Here is an 11,200-nt window from a genome sequence, read left to right on the forward strand (position 1 = left end):
AAAATAGATAAATAAAAATTTTCCAAAAAAGACTGAGGAGGGGCTGGTGTTGTGGCATAGCAGATAAGGCTACTGCCTACAACACCAGCATCCCATATGGGCGCTGGTTCATGTCGTGGCTTCTCCTGTGATCCAGCTCCTTGCTAACAGCCTGGGGAAAGCAGCAGAGAATGATCCAAATGTTGGGCCCCTGCCATCCACATGGGAGACTAGGATGGAGCTCCTGACTCCTGGCTTTGATCTGACCCAGCCCCTGGCCATTGCAGCCATCTAGGGAGTCAACCAGCAGATGGAAGGTTCCCCTCTCTGCCTCTCTCCCTCTCTGTAACTCTGATTTTCAAATAAATAAATAAATCTTTAAAAAAAAGATGAAAGAGCAATCACAGATTAGAGAAGACTGAGAAGAAATGATCACTAAGTGTATGTGGGATCCTGGATCAGATCCTGATGCAGAAAATGGACACTGGTGGTGAAAATTCTTAGATATGGATAAGGTCTGTGGATAATTAATGATGTTTACCACTGTTAACTTATTCTAGTTATACCAGACAGTTCTGTAAGATGCTAACTTTAAAGGGATCTGAGTGAACAGTACACCGTATGTATCACCCCCCAAGAGGATGAAAATTGGTTTTGGAGGGAGGGGTGCACAAAATTCTTGTATTTTCTATGTGCAAAACACAGATCCCTATGCTTACATTACATAAACAGATATACAGTATTCTATGGTGTTAAAATATTATGGAGGGGGAGAACAATTAGGAGAAATGGCTCCTGGTGGAGATGATAGATATAATTTAGCTGACATATACTTTAAGAGTCTGTATTTCATTTAAGTTAATGTCATCATGTGCTTTCATGACAACAGTGTACAATATTTCAGTGAATGGAGTAGGAGCTTCCAAATTCCTTCTTTGGATGATTCAGAAAACAAACCACGTCAGGTAAAGAGAAGCTAAGCTGGTATTTAGCTCCTAGCTCAATGTGCTTCAACCACACTGAATCTCTTCAATGCTGTATAGTTTCTCCTGCCTTGGACGCTGACTAATAATAATGCTTTTTCTGGAAATACTCAGCTTGCTTTACTTGTGCAAAGCCTGTTTGAGAATACGAGATTTCAAATACCCCTCCCCCTTAGAGGGAATTTAGTCTAGATTAACTACCAAGCATCCTGTTACACATTATCATAGCGTCCTGCGTATTTGTTCTCCTTTTCTTTTCTGATTATTGGAGTTGTTGTATGATGCGTTTTTCACTGCCACTAAAATGTAAACGTGCTTTGTCTACCTTTGATCTTCAGGGACTAATGCAGGGCCTGCCACATGGGCTGTCAACAAATATTTGCTGAATGAGTGAATGAAAAGAAATGCAACAGAAGCTTGTGAAGAACCTGGGATAAATGCTGGATGTGGACTTTCAGGTGACCTGGAATTCTCTGACTTATTACGATTAACATTAAATATTAACACCAACCTGATTAACATCAAGTGCCTACATTTTGGCACTAAAGCACCACAACTATTCCTTGCATAGGAAATGTGCATGTTAGTAATAAGCTCCATAGAGTTAGGTGTAGGACAGAACCAGGCAGAAAAAGAATAACCTGTCTCCTCTACTACTACAGAAGGCACTAGGACTCTTAAGTCCCCAACTTATTCAACATCTATTAATTAGCAGATTTTACTCACCACTGTGCACATGGTAGTTTTATTAAGAAACCAAATTATCTTGAAGAAATGCATACTACAAGGAGAGCACAGTATCCAATCACAGCCTACTTACAGTGAGCCGAGGCCCTGAGGAAAAGTTGAAGTGGGATTCAGTACTCGTATCCAGTCTCTGCATTTCTCACGGAGTGTCTGGAAGCGGACTGTGGACGCACTGTTTACCTCGATTACATGACAGGTGTTACCCTCACTTGCTTGACTCGTCGTTAATGACTGAGGTCTACCTCCTTTACATCTGGTTGTGACCTTTACCACTTCTCATTAAAACTCCCTGAGCTATGCATTTGCTTCCTCTAAGCGATGAGCTTCTACATGCCAGGGTCTAAGCCAATTGTCCATAAATAATCAGCAAGAATATCTACGCCCACGGACTACATCTATTTTCTTCCAGTCATGACTTATTTTCTCATTTATTTACTTTTTGCCTTGGGATCACTAAGAGAGCCAAAGCTTTGCCTTTTCTCTGTCCCTTCCTCCCTCTTTCTTCCTCCTTCTCCCTCTCCCAAGGAATGAGTTTATTGAAATATGTTCAACAAGTATTTATCAAGTGCCTACCATGTGCCAGGTGCATGGAAACAGAGTAAAGACATCAAGTCCCTGACTTCTGAAAGCTCACAGCTGAAGCCATCCTGAGATTGGACAAACAGACCAGCACACAGTGTGGTGATACCCATGATCAGTGTGTGCTGCTGAACAGCTGGGACCCCTACTTCAATCATGGCTGAAAAAAATCAATGGTGCCCATCCAGAGAAGGGGATAACCAAAAGATTCAAATCATGAGATCCAACTATCCAAGTAATGACATGGGAAGGGTGTTCCAGGAGTTGGAAATTAATAGTGCAAAAACCTGCATAAAAGAGATTCGCCCATTGGGATTGCAAGCAGTTCGGTTTGACTAAAGAGATTGGTTTGAATGTGGTGGTGGCAGGAGTAGGGTAGGGAGATGGGAAGCAATGAAATGAAGTTGAGGGCTATGCAGGGGAATTTTTGAAATTTGAAATATTTTAGCGTGGAGTTTTAGCCTGAAATTACTCCAATAAATTTCATACGTTCTGGCTAAGGAATCAACTGTGACTATTGTATATTTCATTTAACAAAAACTAGGGGACTAGTACTATGGCACAGTGGGTTAAGCTGCCATCTGTAGCACCGGCATCCCATGTGTGTGCCGGTTCAAGTCCTGGTTGCTCCACTTCCAATCCAACTCCCTGCTAATGTGCCTGGGAAAGCAGTGGAGGACGGCCCAAGAGCTTGGGCCCCTGACCCATGTGGGAGACCCAGATGAAGTTTTTGGCTCCTGGCTTCAGCCTGGCCCAGCCCTGGCTTTTACAGCTATTTGGGGAATGAACCAATGGATGGAAGATCTCTCTCTCTCTCTCTCTCTCTGACTTTTAAATAAAAGCTTAACAAAGAAAAGAAAAAACTAGTAGTTAAACTTAGATAACATTTTAAACCTGCTGAGGTCTGCAGAGGTAAAGGAACACGCTCAGAGCTGCAGATGCACTGATGGGAATTAGCTCCTAGGTCATGTATTTATGTAGTCCCGTGGTGCTTCTTGAAGCACAAAATTTCAACATAGGTAGATTTTTTTAAATTTCAAAGTATTTATGATATGGATATGATTTTTAATATATCAGCCTAGTCTATCAAGTCTTACAATGACCCTTACTCTTTTTAGCCACTGTATCACCATAATCCCAGAGAAGAAAGCAAGTGTGAGTTCTACTATGACCAGGAAAAGGACATGATATTTGAAGGATCCATATGTGATGGAAAGATCAGTTGAGGGAACCCTTCCACTTGTGGGAGAGAAAGAAGAACAGGAGAAAACAGTAGCCAGACACGTATCTGCCCAGAAAAGGGGGCTTCAGAAAGTTCACGAGAAGTTGCCATCACCTTCTAATTCCATTTTTCCATAAACTTCTAAGTCAAAATCTAAAGGGTAGGTGGTGAAAGAAATATCTGGTGTGGTATGGGCCAACTCAAAAACTTTGGTTCCCATTTTCAGGAACATTGAAGCAGAGAGTGGGGCCACAGAGTGGTGGTACCTGAGCATAGAAAACATGGGTCACTCGGCTGTGCCCTTGGGCAGGCAGAGATACATTCCCCACAGCGGCTTTCTGTGTAATGACGTGACTCCAAACCTTGCCAGCTATAAGTAGGAAATGTGCCCATAATCTCTTCAATATACACAGAGCAGGACAGTCTCATAGACTTGGGGCCTCCCAAGCTTTCCATTTCCTGGAACATCTTTTGGAACTGGAAAGAAGGGTCCCTCCTGTTTTATCCCAGGATGGTTCGTCACAGGAACACATAGTCCTTTAAGCAGAAACTACTTCATCAAACCATACATCGACTTCCATGACCCAGACAACGCAATCATAATAGTCAGTGCTACCTTCTCCTCAGTAGCTGAGCTCCCCAAAACTAAACAGCACACATACAGAAGCCCAAACTTTTAATTTAGTCCCATATTTGGTAAACTAGGAAACATTTATCTACCTCCTCCAGGGACTAGTCTTGTTAAGCCACCATATGCTCACTTCACTACAAAAGTCACACAACAGGTTCATCAACTACTCCACATTCAGATTTCTGGTGACTGCAACATTTTCTCCGAGCAAAAAAAAAAAATGAATGCTTTATATGTGCATATATAGAGTACATTTTAGTACTTTGCCCCAAATAAAGGAAGTCAAAAGCCTGTCTTCATAAAACTGCCAGCTACTTCCAAACACAAGTTCTCCCACTTCCAAACCAACCAGGGTGTCTGGCTAGAAAACCACCTCAAGGGTGAGATTAGAAGTGCATCCTGGTGGTTCTGTGGAAACCACCATAAAGGCTCTCCATAACAGATACAGAAAATCCACTGGGCTTGAAGACACTAGAAATCACCATCCCTTTCAGTGCAAACATTATGTGGACAAATGAGCTCAGCTCTGGTGTTCCAAGGCGGTAAATCACACTTGCATATACCTATTATTTCTTTAGGGAAATATGGCACATATAGTTCAGTACGGGTTGGATCTCCTTCTATGTGCAATACTAACTGTAACTTTAACGTGTACAATATCTGAATAAAAAATAATGAAGGCTACCTATGAAAAACCCACAGACGTCTATCCTGGTTTGAGTCCTCAGCTCTACTGCTCACTGGCTGTGGTCATGGACCAGGCTCTGGATATTAACTTTCCCATCTGTAAAATGTGGGTAACACGTCCCAGCTCACAGATTTTGAGATTTGTGTGGGGAGCAACTCGGACTAGACTAAGTTACTGGAATTAAGACTTATTCTATGCATCTGCTCTCCCACAATATGGCGCTGGGAGAGGAGAAAACAGCTTCTACACAGCTGCCTCCAGTTCAGCCAATAAACTGTAGGACTTGCTCCTGATTGGAGGAGAGCAGCGTACTCGGCGTGTGGGCAACCGAGTTGGGATTGGCAGAGGAGGACTATAAAGGAGGAGAGAGACGGCATGCACGAGGAACATCTAAGGGGAACATCTATCTGAAGGAACACCTGTGCAGCCCCCGAGAGAGCCGGCCGGCGGTGTGCTGCTCCCCTGCAGAAGTGGGGAAAGTGGCCAGGGGGAACCGCCCTTCCACGGAGGTGGAAGGGACAGTAGCCAACCCGGGAAGAACCAGCAGCAAACCCGGGGAGGGCCGAGCAGACAGAAGAACAGCGCAGGGTCCTGTGTCGTTCCTCCACGAAGACGGGGAGCGACATAATGGTGCCGTGACTCGGATGTGAAGCCTAGGCAGGGTTTAGTGTCGTTCCTCCATGAAGAGGGGGAGCGACAGATTTGTTTTAGGAATGCCTGGTTCATCTCAGGGATCCCAGAATTATGGGTCTTGTCCCCACAAAGACAGAGTTTATGCAGGGTTATGGATACTGGAACATAAAGCAAACTTTTTAAAATTTACTTATATGTTTTGTTAACATCAAATACTTGCACATTTCTGTGGGGTACAGTGTAATACTTCCACACACATGCACATGATAAACCAAGGAATCCAGGCAACCAGATGCATCCTTTTCCTTGTTTTTGGTGCCTATCAGCTTCTCTCTTCCAGTTGTTTATACAGCATATAATATGTTATTGTGAACTACAATAACTCTACTGAGCTGTGGAACACTGGAATGTGCTACTTCTGTCTATACCTGTGAGCCGATCTCTCCCTATCCCCCATCCCAACCCTTCCCAGCCTGTAGATCAACTATTTTTTAACTTCCATGTGTGAGGAAAAACAGAAGTATTAGACCTTCTGTATTGGTGGAAATGTAAATTAGTATTACCATTATGGAAAACCATATGCAGGCTTCTCAAAAACTCAAACTCCATTTGGCCCAGCCATTCCACTTCTGGGTATATATTCAAAAGAACCGAAATCAGTCTAGCAAAGAGATACCTGCACTCCCACGTTCATTGCAACACTGTTCACAAGAGAAGATATGGCATTAACCTGCATGTCTACTGACAGAGAATGGATACAGACGTGATCTACACTCACAATGGAATATTATTCAGTCACAAACAGAATGCAGTCCTGATTTCGGCTAAATGGATGGACCTGGGGACCATTGAACAGTGAAATGGGAAATACTTTTGATCAGGAGGCCTTTCTACAACATCGACAGAGCTGTGCCTCCTCCATTTGTGCATGCCCCCAGTCAACCCACTAACGATGCCAGCAAGCCTGGAGGAGCACTCAGGACCACCCTTCACTGCACTGTATCTGCTCTCAGAGATGGTTGTGCTTAGAGAGGAACAATCACATGTACAAGACAAATACAGGGCAGTAGATGTGAATCCAACACACACAAATTGAATGCCTCAGTCTAAGCCTATCAGGTTTCTGTACATACTCGAAGGGCAGTGCTCACACATTTTTGGTGAATGCTTAAGAATTATCCATAAAAGTTGTGGATTTTTAATTTTTGGTCACTTTGTGTACAAAGATATTAGGGACTCATTGAAAATCCCACTTTTGGGGCTGGCGCTGTGGCTCAGTAGGTTAATCCTCCGCCTGCAGCGCCTGCATCCCATATGGGCACCAGTTCAAGTCCCAGCTGCTCCTCTTCCAATCCAGCTCTCTACTATGGCCTGGGAAAGCAGTAGAAGATGGCCCAAGTCCTTGGGCCCCTGCACCCCTGTGGGAGACCGAAAGAAGCTCCTGGCTCCTGGCTTCGGATCGGCACAGCTCCAGCCGTTGTGGCCATTTGGGGAGAACCAGCGGACGGAAGACCTTTCTCTCTGTCTCTCCCACTCACTGTCTATAACTCTACCTCTCAAATAAATAAATAAAATATTTTTAAAAAGAAATAAAATCCCACTTTTAAACAAGATCTTGAATTAGAAGTTTGTGGCATCAGGTTCAAATATAAATTTGGATATGTATGATCTAAAATGCAAGCATATTCTTTTAAAAATTGCATCATCTGAACCTAATAATGAGAAAATTTCAGACCCAATCTGTACTGAGGGATGTCTTAGGGTACTAGTAATGTTTTGCTCTTAATTTGGGTGTTTGAGTATGATCAGAAAACCCAAAACTTATTTATCTGTACATTTGTGTGCATTTCTCGGTATGTATATGTATTTCAATAAAACACTTTTTTAAAAGACCTAAAAATTAGTAATAATTGGCCTATATTCTCCAAAACTCTTGAGGTTGTAAAAGAGAATGGTGGTCTCAGGAACAGTTCTAGATTACAGGAGATCAAAGAGACAGGACAGCTAAAGGCAATGCATGATCCTGGACTGGCCCTAGGACTACTGATGAAATCGTATTACCTCCAGATTAGATAATAGTATTTTCTCAGTGTTAATTCTCTGATTTTGACAACATCTAAAATTTAATCTCAAAAGGATCAAAAAATAATATGTAGGGGGCCAGCGCTGTGGCATAATGGGTAAAGCCACCGCCTACAGTGCCGGCATCCCATATGGGCACCGGGTCAAGTCCCAGGTGCTCTACTACCAGCTCTCTGCCTTGGTCTGGGAAAGCAGCGGAGAACGGCCCGAGTGCTTGGGCCCCTGCACCCATGTGAGAGACCTGGAAGAAGCTCCTGGCTCCTGGCTTTGGATCAGCCCAGCTCTGGCCATTGTGGCCATTTGGGGAGTGAACTAGCGGATAGAAGACCTCTCTCTGTCTCTGCCTCTCTGTAACTCCACCTTTCAAATAAATAGATAAATCGTTTAAAATAATAATAATGTGTATATATGCATGGATACAGAGAGAGACTGAGAAAGCAAATGTGGTAAGATGTTAACATTTGGATAATCTGGGTGCATCTGGAATTTCTTATACCATTTGCCATTTTTCTGTAAATCTGAAGCAATTTTTAAAACCCTCTGTGATGCTCCTGCCATTCTAAGAAATCATAACAGCAGATCTTACATCTACCAGCAGTCTGTCTCCTGCCTCCCTGTTTTATTCACAGAGCAGTGAAATCTGTTCCCACACTTTCTTCCCAGTACTCTAGCCATGCTATTACTGGAGTCCCCTGACACTCCCTTCTCTAGCAACCACAGAACTGAAAAACTCCCTGTGATTTCTAAGAGATTTCATATAAGACAAAGCATTCATATCTTTTCCACTTAAACTCAGTGGTCCACAGGAACAGAACTGCAGAATTCTAAGAAAACGCAGGCTTTGTTCTGTTAGTTTCCTCCCCACACAAATCCATGTACACAAGGGAAGAAAAACTCATTTTCAAATCAGAACAAATAATAAAATAAAAAATCGAAGGAAAAAGAAGCCAGCAGCACCAATGACCTTGTTCCAGGGACATGGGGCTTTGAACCCAAGGAAGTCTGAGTTAAGATCTCAGAGACTGCCGCTGGGCCCAGGCAATTCCCACATACTGGCAGGAACACCCCTGGAGAGCCCCTGCCCACATCAGAAGCCTGGCATTCCTTCATTCATACTTTTACGTCCTCCCAAAATTGACCGCTATTACAGCCCATTTCCCCTGGGATGTAAGAAAAAGGACCCATACAAAAACGTACACTTGCCATTTAAAGACGAAGCACAACATGAGGTGACATGAAAACCAAAGGGATCTTCTTACCTTCGAATAGCAATTGTTGTGTGCAACAGGTTCCACGTCTGTACCAGGTCCCTGAAGGGTTCCAGCTACTTCAATGCATGCAGAATATATAGGGAGAGATTATATATCTGGGTTTTTCATAACACAAGGTGTTTGTAATGGGTCCTCAGCCAAGATCCACTTTAAAACAAAAGCTACACAAAAACTACAAAAAGGCCACACAAAGTTTGAACAAAAGGCTAAAGACAGACCAAACAAAAGCCAAAGAAAGTTTAAACAAAGAGTGAAACAAAGACAAAACAAAGACCAAACAAAGACAAAAACAAAGGCCAAAACAAAGAGCAAAAGAAAATCTAAACAAAAGCTAAGTCACACACACACACACACACACACACCATATCCACACTATCGCCTCACACACACTCAAGTACTCCAGCCTCCTGCCTCTCGCAGCTCACGATACCAACTACCAGAAAGGCTCATTCCAAACCAACTGTACCCCCACATCAAACCACATGTCAGGCCTAACCATACCACACACCAGCCCACACTACCAAACCACGCCCTCCTGCCAACACACCGTGCCGTCACAGTAACCATCACCCCGGGACACCACACTTCACCCCACACATCACTAGCCACACCCATAGGCCATGAACAATGTTGAAGTCACACTGACAAATTCCCATCTTGGGTCCTGTTTTTATACTCTATGCAGATTAAATATTCACCCATACTCCTCTCCCTAAAATATCTACATACACACACACCAAGACTAACACTCACACATGCATACCCTTGCACATTTAACTTGACAAGAATCTAACCTAGTCTACTTCAAACTGACACTGAGGTTGGAGGATTCCATGACAATCACCTTATGCACCCAAATTTATGAAAATCTCTATAAACCATCTCTTACGGTGCATGGTTTCTGTAAATGATGAATCTCATTTAGCTAATATAATAATGTTGATTTTGGTTTTTGATATTTTCTTATTATGTTCCTAAAATTTGGGGTTACCCTATCGAGTCCCATAACTCCCTGCACTGTGTTAAATTTCATGGATCCTATAACTCTGTGCTACTAAATTTTATTAGACATATTTTTATATATATATACAGATACACACACATACATACACATATAGACTAACCCACTATTGATATGAGAAATGCAAGCTTATTTCTGAACCCAATCCAACCAACAGCAGCTCTGCCTCTTGAATTCCCAGAGTACCCTACATGATGGTGAAGCAGGTCAACATTATCACCAAGTTTCATTTTAGGCCCTTGTCTCAGTATGTTCAAAAGAGAATCAGCCAGGGAACTGATAATCCAATGACACCACAGCATTCAATGTAAATCTCATGGTATACCTAACTTCATGGTTAATTAAATTCTTCCTCAGAGCAGTGAGTTACAATTGGATTCTGGCTGACGCACTCCTACTGTGTTCCCTGGCTGATTCTCTTTCGGGTCTACTAAGAGGCTAGCAGTTGCTTGCGTTATAAAGAATGCGTCTGAGAGATGAGGGGTGGAGTGAGGTGGTTCAGAGCATGGGTTCTGGAGGTCCTGACTCCTGGGACAACCACAGGACCCACCTCAAAGGTTAGAGTGAGGACCAAATTGGTTAAGGTGTGCACACCGGTTTCAGCAGTGCCTGGAACACAGAATACTGCACCAGTGCTAGCTTCCCTGCTCCTGGCCCTGAAGAAGCTCACAAACAGGTGTGCGTGACAGCTATAAGGACTTGCATCCTGTTTACAAAACAGCTGGAGACCAATTCAAGATATTTTAACACTGCAAGGTTGACTGCGTAGATTATGAAGATCCATGTTCAGTAAAGAATCCCTCTGCTTCTCAAACCTTTCCAACAGGGATCCTTAAAGGCAAACTTCTGTGAAGCAAAATTCTTTTAAAGACAAACAATATTTTTCCAAATTTTATCTTTGGGGGGGGGGGGTGGGTAGGAGAGAGCGAGAGCTCCCATCCACCAGCTCACTCCCCCTAATGTCTGCAAGCGGGGAAGCTGGATCTCACTCCAGGTCTCCCACACGGGTTGGTAGGAACTCAGCTACTTGAAGCACCACTGCTGCTTCCCGGACTCTGCACTGACAGGGAGCTGGAGTCAAGACCTGGAGCCTGGAACAAACCCAGGCACTCCTCCACGGGCGCAGGTCTTTTAACTGCTACCGATGAGTGGCAGGGTTCTTGTCTTCGCGCAAGAAAGAATTCAGGCGTGAGACAGAGTAGTGGAAAGTAAAAGTAGCAAAGTTTATTAGGGAAGGGACATCCGCAAGAACGGATGGGCACCTCTCCAGACAGAACCTGAGAGAGGGTGCCCAGTCGCTTGGACAGGGGGAGGAGCAAGGTTACATGGCTGAGTGGAGAGATCACACCTGGGCAGGCAGGCAG

General features: G+C 43.5%; 1 protein-coding gene across 8 annotated transcripts in view; it reads right to left on the reverse strand.

Annotated features, from left to right (window-relative positions):
- Positions 1-8,954, reverse strand: part of MOBP (myelin associated oligodendrocyte basic protein) — a 64,704-nt gene extending 55,750 nt beyond the window's left edge. For 5 of the 8 annotated variants that reach the window (XR_016214958.1, XR_016214957.1, XR_007921995.3 and 2 more), the window contains exon 1: positions 8,804-8,954. The gene's annotated coding sequence lies outside the window, so the exon portion shown is untranslated. The remainder of the gene's footprint in view (positions 1-8,803) is intronic. The other 3 variants (XR_016214959.1, XR_016214960.1, XR_011379597.2) reach the window with 3 other exon arrangements.
- Between the last annotated feature and the right edge of the window lie 2,246 nt (positions 8,955-11,200).

Source organism: Oryctolagus cuniculus, chromosome 10 (genome assembly GCF_051225735.1).
Source record: "Oryctolagus cuniculus isolate XC-2025 breed Fujian yellow rabbit chromosome 10, ASM5122573v1, whole genome shotgun sequence".
Classification (NCBI taxonomy): Eukaryota; Metazoa; Chordata; class Mammalia; order Lagomorpha; family Leporidae; genus Oryctolagus; species Oryctolagus cuniculus.